Source organism: Staurois parvus, unplaced genomic scaffold (genome assembly GCF_062004578.1).
Source record: "Staurois parvus isolate SC_StPar_1 unplaced genomic scaffold, SC_StPar_1.0 ptg000082l, whole genome shotgun sequence".
Lineage (NCBI taxonomy): Eukaryota > Metazoa > Chordata > Amphibia > Anura > Ranidae > Staurois > Staurois parvus.
In genome coordinates, this window is record NW_028317878.1 from 3,485,422 (window position 1) to 3,497,728 (window position 12,307).

Genomic DNA, 12,307 nt, shown 5'->3' on the forward strand with positions numbered 1-12,307 from the left:
GTTACATAATGATTACAGATTAATATATTTCTAATATCTTAGAAGAAGCTATAATATAATTACCCAAGTCCGTTTTAAATCTGCATTTATTGTATTAGAAAGGCAAATATAGGTTCCACTCTGTCATTTACCATCCCCAGTATTTTTATAGACTGGCTGACTGTATTTTGATTTCCATCATAAAGCCGAGCCAGTGCTTTCACACAATCTTCCCAGAGTATAAAGAGCAGAAATATGAATGGTGTTTTTCTTTTCCTCCAGGGAGAAAGCTCTGTGAACGCTTATGTATTTCTAGCACCATGTCCAGCGGTCTGCCATCTGGGTAATGGGGAAGCTTTTCTCTACTGTAGAGCTGGGAACTGCCCTCATATCTTATAATAAGACGTGAAAAATAACAGTGAGTGTCATAAGGGATGAAATCAGTGGGAAAATAGATATAAAAATGATGTTAATGATACAGTCCCATAGCCAGCAATGTGAACCCCCCTGATGCCTCATGTAAATGAGTCAGTAAATGGTAATCCAGTGAAAACTGTTCCACTTTACTAGCAGCAGATTTCAGGAATACAGTTGCAAAATAAGTGTTTCCTTTTTTTAAAGACCCTCTATGTTCCAGGAACAGGAATTTCTAGCACCTTATTGGAAGAGGACTGGCTGTCTGCTCTTTCTCAGCCCTTGGCTCCTTCCGCCCCAGCAATTGAAGTCTATTAGGACAATGAGCAGGTAATGCCTCATAGCGATTTTTCTTCCATTGTATTCATTTAAAGCGAAGCTCATTATAGGACATGCTAGCAGCGCCTTGGATGGGGCATATGCCAGGCACAGATATTGACTGATGCTCTGTGAACTGCCACATAGCAGCTGGAGGCTGTATGGAAGTAATGCATGGCTGCCTTTAACCTCTTGGGTGCCAGGCTAATGGGCTGCCAGTCAGTTGGCCAAAAGTGAGCTAAGCAGACCTCTCCTTGGGGTTTCCCATTGTTTATAAATATATCCAGACTGTAGATAAATATTGTGTGCAAGTCTTCCAATTTTATTATAGGTAATAATTTTTTTGTCGGTCTCTTTTTTTGTTGATCTCAGATTGTGGCATGTGTGATTATCTATTTAACTTGACCACAGCTCAGATATTGAAACTCTAAATATGATTCCAGTAAGTTAATGTCACTATGCCGATGTACTTGATGAAGTATGTATTTAAGTGACACACACATACTGTATATATAGAGACAGTATGCCTATCTAATTTTATATATATATATATATATATATATATACACATACTGTATAATATATATATATATATATATATATATGGAGAGAAAGTATACCTATCTCATATGATATATATATATACACACACACACTCATATTGTATATTAAATATATAGAGAGAAAGTATACATATCTCATATAATATTTATATACACACACACATCTTTGGAAATAAAACCTGGAGGCTGATTGGTTTCTATGCAGAGCTGCACCAGATTTTGCACTCTCCTGTTTTAAGAATATATATATATATATATATATATATATATATATATATATATATATATATATATGTAATCTTTATATCAGTATTGTTTATGTTTATACATGTATAATACTGTGCATATCCACCTAAAAACCATCTAAGAAATCTATTTACCCATCTATTTACTGTATTTGCACGTGACAGATTGCACGTATATGTAAATACAATATATATATATATATATATATATATATATATATATATATTATGCATCTGTCCCTCAATATTCACTATTATGTTGTACTTTCTTGCTCAATTCACAAAGATAAATCTATCTATCTATCTATCTATCTATCTATCTATCCATCCATCTATCTATCTATTTATCTATCTATATCTATCCATTCTTTCATTTATCCAGTTACTGCTCGTGAGGTTTATTTTTGTGTGTGTATTTATATATATATATATTCCTATGCCCCGTCTCTACTGTGATCAACGTTAAAACCTAGCACTGTGTTTTTTGCTATAAGAAACTTTAATGAACGCTAGTCAATGGTGACAGACTACCTTCTCCATTTAAAGATTTTCAGCTCCCTATTTAGCCTGGAAAATACGTCCAAATGTTTGAATTGGGTGAATGTCAGCCCTCACACTCACAACGTTATGCAAAACTGAATTTAACAGCATGAGAAAATAGTGCAAAGTTTATACCTTGAAAAAAGAACAAACTTTAGCTTTATGAGCAAAAACCCTGTAAATTCCTGAGATAAACATTTCTCTTTCACTAAGACACAAGCCAGCTTTATTGTATTCCAGGTCAGGGATAGGATCATGAAAATATCATTTCCTTATAAAATGATACTGTTATGTGCAAAAGGACGCAGTTCTGTATAAGGACAATCCAATCTGCTGGTATATAATATGATGTTTACAAATGTAGGATTGCATATATTGGGAAATCTTCAGGCTGCACCTCTGCACTGTGCTTGAGCTATATGCAATGTATAATTATATAGGGATACAAAAAAACAGAGGTAATAGGATAAATGCAGCACGTTTTAATATCATCACCAGTATCGTTTTATATGCCGTAGATAAAAGCTGTGATTACGGAGCTATAGTGAATACATTGACAGAATTGTGTGGTCAGGAGTACCAAAACCAGCACTGCCCGCAGTTTCGGAACAGGCATAGAAGACAGAAGTCTTCATTGTCCATATAGAAGAACAGACGTAATTATAGTGCTGATTGTGATCTTTTGATTGTCTCCAGGTTACCCAAGTGAGCGGAACCAACCAAAACACAATTACTACTATTTATAGCAATTACTACTATTTATAGTCATCACAATTAGGCCAACATACAGCTAAACAATTAGTCTCATATACACATACACAGCCAAGGAGACTAGGAAGGAAGACATCCTTTCATAGTTTTCTACCTTTCTCCTGCACACAAGTGTTTACTGCATTGGTTTGATCCATATGAAAGGCAAGAAGAATATGAATGAATTTTTCTTAGTTATGTGAATGAGTGCCTCTGTCTATTTCTCTCACTTTTCTTTTATGGTTTACTAAAGGAATCAGTTCCCTTGGCCAGCTGAACCTCTGGCAGCTTCTTACAGCCAGTTCTATGTGCAGGGATGTTCGTTAATTGGTCATGGTTGAGGGCTCACTCACACTGGTGTGCCCTTCTGAGTTTTGCAGCCCAGACAAAATGCAGGATACAAGGAAACTAATGTTTTTAAATGGAGCCAATTTTTGCATATGATCTGCATTGTGGTGTGTTTAAAAAATGGCGTTTTGCATCTGCGTTGTGGGGGATCCTTTCAATTCAATGCATTTATATCTCAGTCACACCACTCAGTGTGCTAAAATAGATGCAAGGTGGTTATTACAACACATCTCAATGCTTACTCTTTTCAACTTTGTTGTGGTGCTGTTAAGTTAAAATGCAGTTTGTTCATATTATGTTGCAACACATGGCAACCCACCTCAACACATCATTATGGTGTGAGCAGGGCACATAGAAAACAATTGTTTCTATGTGTTCTTGCACAATGCAAAGCAGCACAGCTCAAAGGACATGGGGGTTTATGTACTGAAACTGGGGAGTGCAAAATCTGGTGCATAGAAACCAATCAGCTTCCAGGTTTTATTGTCAAAGCTTAATTAAACAAGCTGAAGTTAGAAGCTGATTGGCTACCGTGCACAACTGCAGCAGATTCTGAATGCACCAGCTTTAGTAAATCTATCCCATGGTGTGAACTGGTTCGTAAACGCATACAGCAATGCACCCTACCGCAACACGCATTGACGCGTGCATTATGGTTTGAACGCACCCTCTGTGTTTTCATTTCATACTGGTTCACTGACCTATCAGTGTAATACCTCATATGGTGAGACTGATTTACTATTTAAGGAGTTGAGAATCAACACTCAATAATCTCAGTTCAGAGTCTCTTTGATTGTCCAATCATGTGAAAAACAGATTTCAGTTTATTTTTTTTGCATCATCTGCACATGATTGGGTTTTGCTAAGTGAACATCACTGCAATTTTAAGAGGTGAAATCAGTAAGGGAGTTGAGAATGCTCACACAGTACATTCATATGAAGATTCACTTGAAATTCATCTGAAAAGCAAATTCCTGTATACTTATTTCATCTGCACATGATTGGAAAATTGAAATGAAAAGACTCTCAATGCCTTCAGTAAGTCAACCTCGTTGAGTGAAAATTTGCAACTCCCAAAGTAAACAATTCTTATCAATTTTATAATATTATCCATGTGTTCATAATTAAGTAGAATTTTCCTTATAACAAAATGTATTAATTCATTGTTATAATCTGAACAGTGCCAACAAATTCTTCACCATCTTAAAGAGAACAGAGACCATTTATATTAGCCCCTACACCCAAAAAATGTTTACAGGCTAATGGACTGTCAGAGTCACATACACACACATACACATTACAATCTGGCCATACTATCTCAGTACAAGCAACTTAAAATTTACCTAAACTATGTAATATGAGAACATAACTAATCTAGCCAAACAATCTGTATTCAATCAGGCAGTTCTTGTTAGAGTTAAAGGGGATTGTACAATCAGATTGTAATGTGTGTGGTGAGTTTAAAGTATAACTAAAGGGAATCCATTTTGTTTTGTTTTTAGTTTTTAGTTTTTGATAGAGTTGAGAGGGATTAGAACACTTGTAAGTTTTTATTGCTGTATGTGCTCCCATTAAGGAAATTCATCCTCTCTATTTGTCCTGTTTACCACTATCATCGAGAGTGAAAGTAAAAGAAAATCCAAAATTTTTCGTTGTCCCCAGAAAAGTAATAAAGGGGGAAATCTTCCAATGGAAACACTAGTTCTGATGACCTGGGGGTCCCCAAGGAATTCCCTTAGTTTTCAGGGATTTTCTCTCACTTCCTTTTTAGCTATGGGACAGGAAGTGAAGGGAAATCTGTGCAATGGGACACAGATGGCCAAAAAAAAAGAAATCTGACAGGGGGATAGAGCCATCCCTTACATTATCCAAAATGAAAAATAAAAAGTTTTGCCTATGGTTCTACTTTAAACCATTATTCACACCAAAGCGGTTTACCCATGTGGTGAACCACATGATCACTAAAATTCTGTAAGGACTGTGATATTTTATTATAGGGTTCAGTTCAAATCTATACAATAGAGCTCAGTACACATTGACATTGGGGTTGATTTACTGAAGGCAAATAGACTTTACACTTTGCAAATGCAGTTGCACTTTGCAAGGGAATTTGACCCAGGGCATAGTAAATAGGTGAAGCTCTGCTGACTTCCATCATCCAATTATGTGCAAGCCAAAATTTGTGTTGTTTTTTTTCTTTGCATGTGATTGGATACAGTGCAACTGCACATGCAAAGTTCACAATTTATTTGCCTTTAGCTAATCTACCCCTGCATGGTAAATTATGGATGCACCTTACATTGAGTGTCATGATAGGTGTTCTCATTTGGATACCCCCAGTGCACCTAAACAGCTATTTAAATAAAGATAATTTTTAATCCATTTATGAGTAATTATAATTAGCCAAATTGTTTGAGAACCCTTTTATCATTATCGATATACTGTATACAGTATAATATTGACAAATGTAAGAAATAACATTAGGGTGTTAACACTAGGAGGTAGACTGGAAATGTTTAGTTTAATTACCCTAAATTCTGCGAGATACACCCTATAACATTCTTATACTGGTATGCAATTATTAGTTTGGTTTGGTTTGTTAATGTTTTCATATAAAAAACAATCACAGTTTAGATTTCATTGGAAAAAATATTTAAATCCTGAAAACATATGTAGACCTCTATAGAGGGGATTTACTTAAACTGGAGCACACAGAACCTGGAACAGCTGTGCATAGTAGCCAATCAGCTTCCAGGATTTATTGTCAAGGCTTAATCTGAAGTTAGAAGCTAATTGGTTACTATACACAGCTGCACCAGATTCTGTGTGCTCCAGTTTTAGTAAATCTCTCCCCATGTGTTTTTTGGAAGAAAAGTATATTGTCATATTACTCACAAACAATTTAACAGTTCTTAATTACAGTATGTTGTTTTTTCTTTTAAGGTATACAGTATAATATTTTAGGTAATATACTGACTGTTACTATATCCTTTTGCAAATGATCCTAGTCTGATTACATGAGAATCTCTGTATAAAATGACTTGGAGGTGGAAAAGCCTTTCTTGCCATAAAACTATAATCAGAATCTTCTATTCATGCTTTGTCTTGCACTAGGAAAATGACAGTGGGGCTATAATTGGTTGCTGTTGACTACAGAGAAATTCACCACGGAAGTATACCCAAACCCAGTTATGAAAATTTAATTTTAGCTTTAGCATGTTAATGTAATTTTAAAAGCTGTTTTCAAATATGCAGCTTTCAGTAAAAAGAATACCTGGTGATCCTGCCAGTAAAGTTCCTGCTGAGGCACATCCTGTTTGGGGTGACATTGATCGATTACCTATATGCACTCCAGCATTGTTACACTGTCATATACGTCCCTGGTGGGGACTACAAGAGGCCATATCGATATGTATTGTACAATCATGGTCCACCATTGACTTGATTAGTAAGTTGGTCCAGAGCAATAATGTGCAGCATACGCTGTAGTGAATGTTGATGGAAGAAGTTTAAAGAGATTATCATTACCTAACAAATGTAAAATATATCCTTTAGACCCCTTTCACATTGGGTGGACTCTGTTTTGATCAGCAGGGGATCTGTCTGATGATCCCCTACTGATCAGAGTAGAGCAGGCGGATGACAGGTCCGTGTCCGCCCAGTTTAAGCAGAACAGACATGGATAGAGGACGCTCTGCTCTATGGGAGGCCTGGCCCAAACAGACTCCGCAGTCTCCACAGACTGCCCTCCAATCATATCCACAAATCTCTTTACACCCACCAGTCCATAGGGTGAATGAAGAGTCCAATCAGGTCTGCCTGAAAAAGTGATAGGCAGACCTGATTGGACCCTTTATGTGAAAGGGGCCTGAGTCATTAATCTGATTGCAGGACCTTTGATCAGGGCAGCTATTATAAAAGCCCTTATAAAAGCTAAAACTGCTAATACTTTCCATGGTGTTGTTGGGTCTAGTGATGACATTATGTCAAAGAATGAAATGAGGTTACCAAACTTGGTTATTACATTAGAGCTTTAGTATTTAGGCACTCGGTGGTTTAAAGTTGATCTCCATCCAGGGGTGGACTGACAACTCATGGGGCCCCCGAGCAATAGGAAATCATGGGGCCCCTGTGTCCTTGCCCACACTCAAACCACACCCAAAAAAGCCCATAAAAAGTACCAGGGGCATCTCATGGGGCCCCCTGCTGACCCCGGGCCCTTGGGCAGTGCCCGGGTGCCCAAATGGTCAGTCTGCCCCTGGCTCCAGATTTACCTACAGTCTTGTACAGTTGAACAGGCTCCTCTATTGTACTAAAAGTGCTTACTCTGTTTTCACTGCACACTGCAAGCTTCTCACAGTATGGTTTAGAAGTCAGAATGGATTTTCATAATTGGATTTCATTTTTTTTATTAATAATGGAGGCTCAGCAACATACGTGAGCATTACATAGGACAGACTCTGTGTAAATGCAGCCTGCCTGGGAATGCACACTTCCTTAGAATGACATTTCTCCCAAGAGCAAGCCCACTTCTTGCACCAAGGCTGAAGACTCTTGAGTGGAGTACTGGGGCAGGGAACTGCATTGTTTTCCAGAATTTATGTACAACACCCTCCTGGCTCCCCTCACCAGCCTTGATCTGCCCACATTGCAAACAGAGGTACAAAGACCCAGTAATTATGTCATTGGCTCTACATAAGGAATGTAATGAAAACAGAAGGGTGTTATTTTACAGTTTAACATGTTGATGAGGGGGCCAGGAGGAAACAGGGGAGGAAAAAACGGCGGATTAAACTTCAGCCTTAATGTTTGTGATATACAGTATTTTGGAAATTATTCTTACTATACTAAGTTATACTTTTCATCTGCAGGGCAAGTTTACAGTATACTGAAGTTGTCTGGTAGGAGGATGTCGATACCACCCACTGCTATTCCTCATGTAATGGATTCCAGAAAACATATCTACTGGTGTAGGGTTCATCAAAACTGTGAGTACTTATGCCATTGGATGTTCAGACTAAAATATGTTGCTGATAGTTTAACCACTTGCCCTCCAGAGGATTTACCCCCCTTCCTGACCAGGCCAATTTTTGTGATACGACACTGTGTTACTTTAACTGACAATTGCACGGCCATGAAACACTGCACCCAAATGAAGTTTACGTCCTTTTTTTCCCACAAATAGAGCTTTTGTTCAGTGGTATTTGATCGCCTGTGCGTTTTTTATTTTTGGTGCTATAAACAAAAAAAAATGACAATTGTGAGAAAAAAACTATATTTTTGACTTTTTGCTATTAAAGATGTCCAGTACAAAAATTTAAAAAATCACATTTCGTCATAAATGTAGGCCAAAATGTAATCTGCTACATGTCTTTGCTAAACAAAAAATCCCAATAAGTGTATAATATTTGGTTTATGTGAAAGTTATAGCATTTACAAATGGCGGTATACATACTGGAATTTTTTTTACTAGTAATGGAGGCGATCAGCGACATATAGCAGGACTGCGGCAGGCATTCTGACACTGGGGGGAACTGACTTGGTGTCACTGACATCCCCAGTGACACCAATACAGTGATCAGTGCTAATAAAAAGCACTGACACTGTACTAATGGCAATGGTCAGGTAGGGGTTAACATGTGGGATGATCAAAGGGTTAACTGTGTGTTGTGTGATGTTTCACAGTGTGCTTTACACTATGCAGAGCCATACAAAGAAGTCTGCAGGAGCTGACAGGGGAGAGATCTCTGTTGTTTATACACAGGTCTCTCCCCCATCGGAGATACTCGGCGATCACCGGATGCCGGCGAGGAATCACCAGCCGGGACCCAGTGATTGACAGCCGAGGCTGCAAACGGCAGCGCACGTAGGGAGCATGCGCCCCCCTACCCAGAAACTGCAAAGTCACGTATATATATATATACGTGATTTTGCGCACCCGTGCCACCCTGTAATAGTATTTCTGGTATAGGGTGGTGCAGAATCGGTTAAATATAGACCATATCGGGATGATTTGCTCAAGATGCTCAGTTTTGTCTTCATAAACCCTTAATTTGTGTAATTTTCTACCATCCAAGTATTACAAGTTTTACTTTAAAGTGGTTGTAAGGCTCAGGCATGAAATATGAACATAGCATATCCCTCTATAGTGTGTACTTGTCTCAATTAAGAGCACTAAGTGTCATTTATGTCTGCTGCTTTGTTCCTCTGCTATCAGCATGAGTCACTTCTTGCAAATTTTCCTGACACCAGGAGAAAAACTGTGACAGTGAGGGACCTCCAGCAGATTGACAGCCTCAGCTCTGTTCATGTGAGCTGTGTGAAGGGACGTGTGTCTTTTCCCTTCAATCAGCTTTCAGAGCTCACCTGACTGAACTCTGAAGTGTGTTAGTTCAGATCCCTGCCCCCTGTTTTCTGAACTCTCAGACAAGCTTTATAAATCACGCACTTTTAATGGCTGTAGAGAAGAAATTGCAACAGATAGACAGGTACAACTTGTGTATGAAGATTTGTTTTATCTCTGTGTATCAACTGAGGCTAATCACTTCACTAGGTATATGTAAGGGTTTACAACCACTTTAAATTCGGAGAGAATGAATAACCTTTAAAGAAATGTTTTCCTTTAGTGAGAAATGTATGTATAAACAGCAGTTAATGTAGTAGTCTATACACATGCATGTTTTTTATTCTTTTTAGAGAGAATAACCAAAATTTGCTTTGCTGGCAAGCCATGAAATCCTAATCCAACCCTGCAATCTCTTTCATGAGATCAAATACCCATGGTTTTCTGACCTAAAAAGTGAACAGTAAATCTGTCAGAGAAGCATGCAGTCAGAGAGTGAAAAACCGATGGGATTTCACAAATTTTAGGAATGTGCAAAATGTAAATACATTGGCAAGCTATATAATGCCCCCAGGGATTTAAAAAAATTAATTATCAAGCCAACATAGCTATGTTGGTGATATACGTCCCTTTCTCTCTCTGACTGCTCGTGAGGGGATGGAGGTACCCACGCAGGACCAAGGATTTGAAAGCATGAAAATTAACTAGTAAGGTGGGACTACATGCCAAGGGGGGTGTAAATTTATGTGCTTCAACTTATAATAAAATACCAGCTTCCATGAATTGACCCAATAGGGTTGAATATTAATACAAGGAAGTAATTTACTTTTCCAAATATTTTACAAAACACTCCCATACTTTGTGACACACTGACTAATTGTCAAGGAGGAAATGACAAGGGTATTTAAAGTTTTTGAATTATTGTGTATGCAGTAAAAACATCTTATTGAATGTCAACATTGTCTTGCAGAATGATCTCTTATATGTACACTTTTGGTCGTATTCTGGTCTTGTAGTTCTAGGATTGAGAAATGTAATCAGTTCATGACATAATAGTTTGCCAGTCCAGGAAGAATGTATTTGCTTCTGATATTTGGATTAATGAGAAACAGGGTAATCAAAGGCATTGAATATATCTGCTATCTACAAAAAGATCTGTTAATTGTACATTAAAACAAGAACACAGTGAGCATGCCACATTTCATCAGTATGGTGAGGCAAGTGATCTTCCCATTCAGGGAACTGGGTAAAGATGGCCATATACTTCAGGTGACTGTCACCTGTTTCTTTCTGTCATTATTATTTAAAAAGTTATCACTCCCCCCGAATTATCAAGGGTGCCTGCCAGGAATAAATTTGGCATGTAGAGTTATACAATATGAATATGCATTCCTGCGATGTTGCTTATTAAAGTCTATATCCAGCTTTAACAAGGACAAGACATAAGGTAACAAAACATTTTCTTACATGGTAAAATCAATGAATTAACAGAAATCTGCCATTAGAGTTGAAAGTAATATGTGAAGAGAAATTCAAATAATCACCTTTATTTTAAAGTGCTGTTATTTAGGAATGAGCAAGCCAAATTTGGTGAAGTCAGATTTGACTCCAACCATGCAGATTCACAAGCATATGGATATTCATTCCCACCAACCCTCAATGTATCCCAATAACAAAATCTATACTTAGGGCATTGAGCTAGTGAACGTCTGAAGCAGAGAGGTGATTTCTATCAGTGAAATGTTTTATTGAACACACTTAAGGAAAAAAGATATAAAAAAACAACTGTGTTGAATGTTGCTAAGCAGATTAGGCAGAATATCATTAGAGTACATTTTTGGAAAGTTTATTTATCACAATTGATAGTCTGCATTTTCCCATTTTCCCTTGGTCTGATGTCAATAAATACGGTAGTTTGTACACATTGGGGGAGAGTCACTAAAACTGGTGCACACAGGATATGGTTCAGCTGTGCATTGTAACCAATCAGCTTCCAGGTTTTATTGTCAAAGCTTATAGTGTTACTAAACCCAGGACCCTGCATTCACTATATCTGGTCTCCCACAGTATATACTACATGGAAATGCAATTATTTTAGAAAATATAAACTGCTAAATACCTTTTCTCATCAGCAGTTAGAGCAGTCGAGACTTCTATCAGTGTTCAGCCGAGCACTGGTTAAGGCTTTTAGGAAGAGTTTTCTTTCTGCTCTAGGAGGATGCAAAACCCCTGACCTCTGTCTGGACCGTGCTAATTGACCCTGTGCTGATCGCATGCATGCAAGAAAAAAGAAAAACCTCTCTAGCAATACACACTAAACTGAACATGTGCAGAGTGTCTCCACATGATATGTTTTATCAGGAGATAAGAGGGGGACACTGGAAGAAGGGGAGGATCAGAGAAGTCAGGATCAAACAGCATTTTTACACAATGCAGAGGATTAATTGCTTAGGTTCCACAGTGAGTATGACAAGCATGCTTTACTGCATATATAGACTGATTTTACTGTTGTGGGTTTAGTAACACTTTAACTGAACAAGCTGAAGTTAGAAGCTGATTGGTTGCTATACACAGCTGCACCAGATTCTGTGTGCACCATCTTTAGTAAATCTCCCCCAATATCTCCTATTCTCATTCTTTGTGTTTTTTTGGTTAGGTTTGAATGTTTGGGATATATCATACAATAACTTTTATTAGGTGATGCTGTCTGTCTGGAAACTAAACCACGGTTTTTACTCTGCTGTTTAGTGTTCAATATTAAAAGGTTAGTCCACACAAATAAGGTATTTTGACTGTATTCAGAGTCA

The 12,307-nt window shown here is 37.7% G+C and overlaps 1 long non-coding RNA gene across 5 annotated transcripts in view; it reads left to right on the forward strand.

Annotated features, from left to right (window-relative positions):
- Positions 1 to 12,307, forward strand: part of LOC149468605 (uncharacterized) — a 73,021-nt gene that overhangs the window by 1,741 nt on the left and 58,973 nt on the right. For 4 of the 5 annotated variants that reach the window (XR_016311673.1, XR_016311672.1, XR_016311675.1 and 1 more), the window contains exons 3-5: positions 262 to 397; positions 617 to 723; positions 8,029 to 8,145. This is a non-coding gene — a long non-coding RNA (uncharacterized LOC149468605). The remainder of the gene's footprint in view (positions 1 to 261; positions 398 to 616; positions 724 to 8,028; positions 8,146 to 12,307) is intronic. The other variant, XR_016311676.1, reaches the window with a different exon arrangement.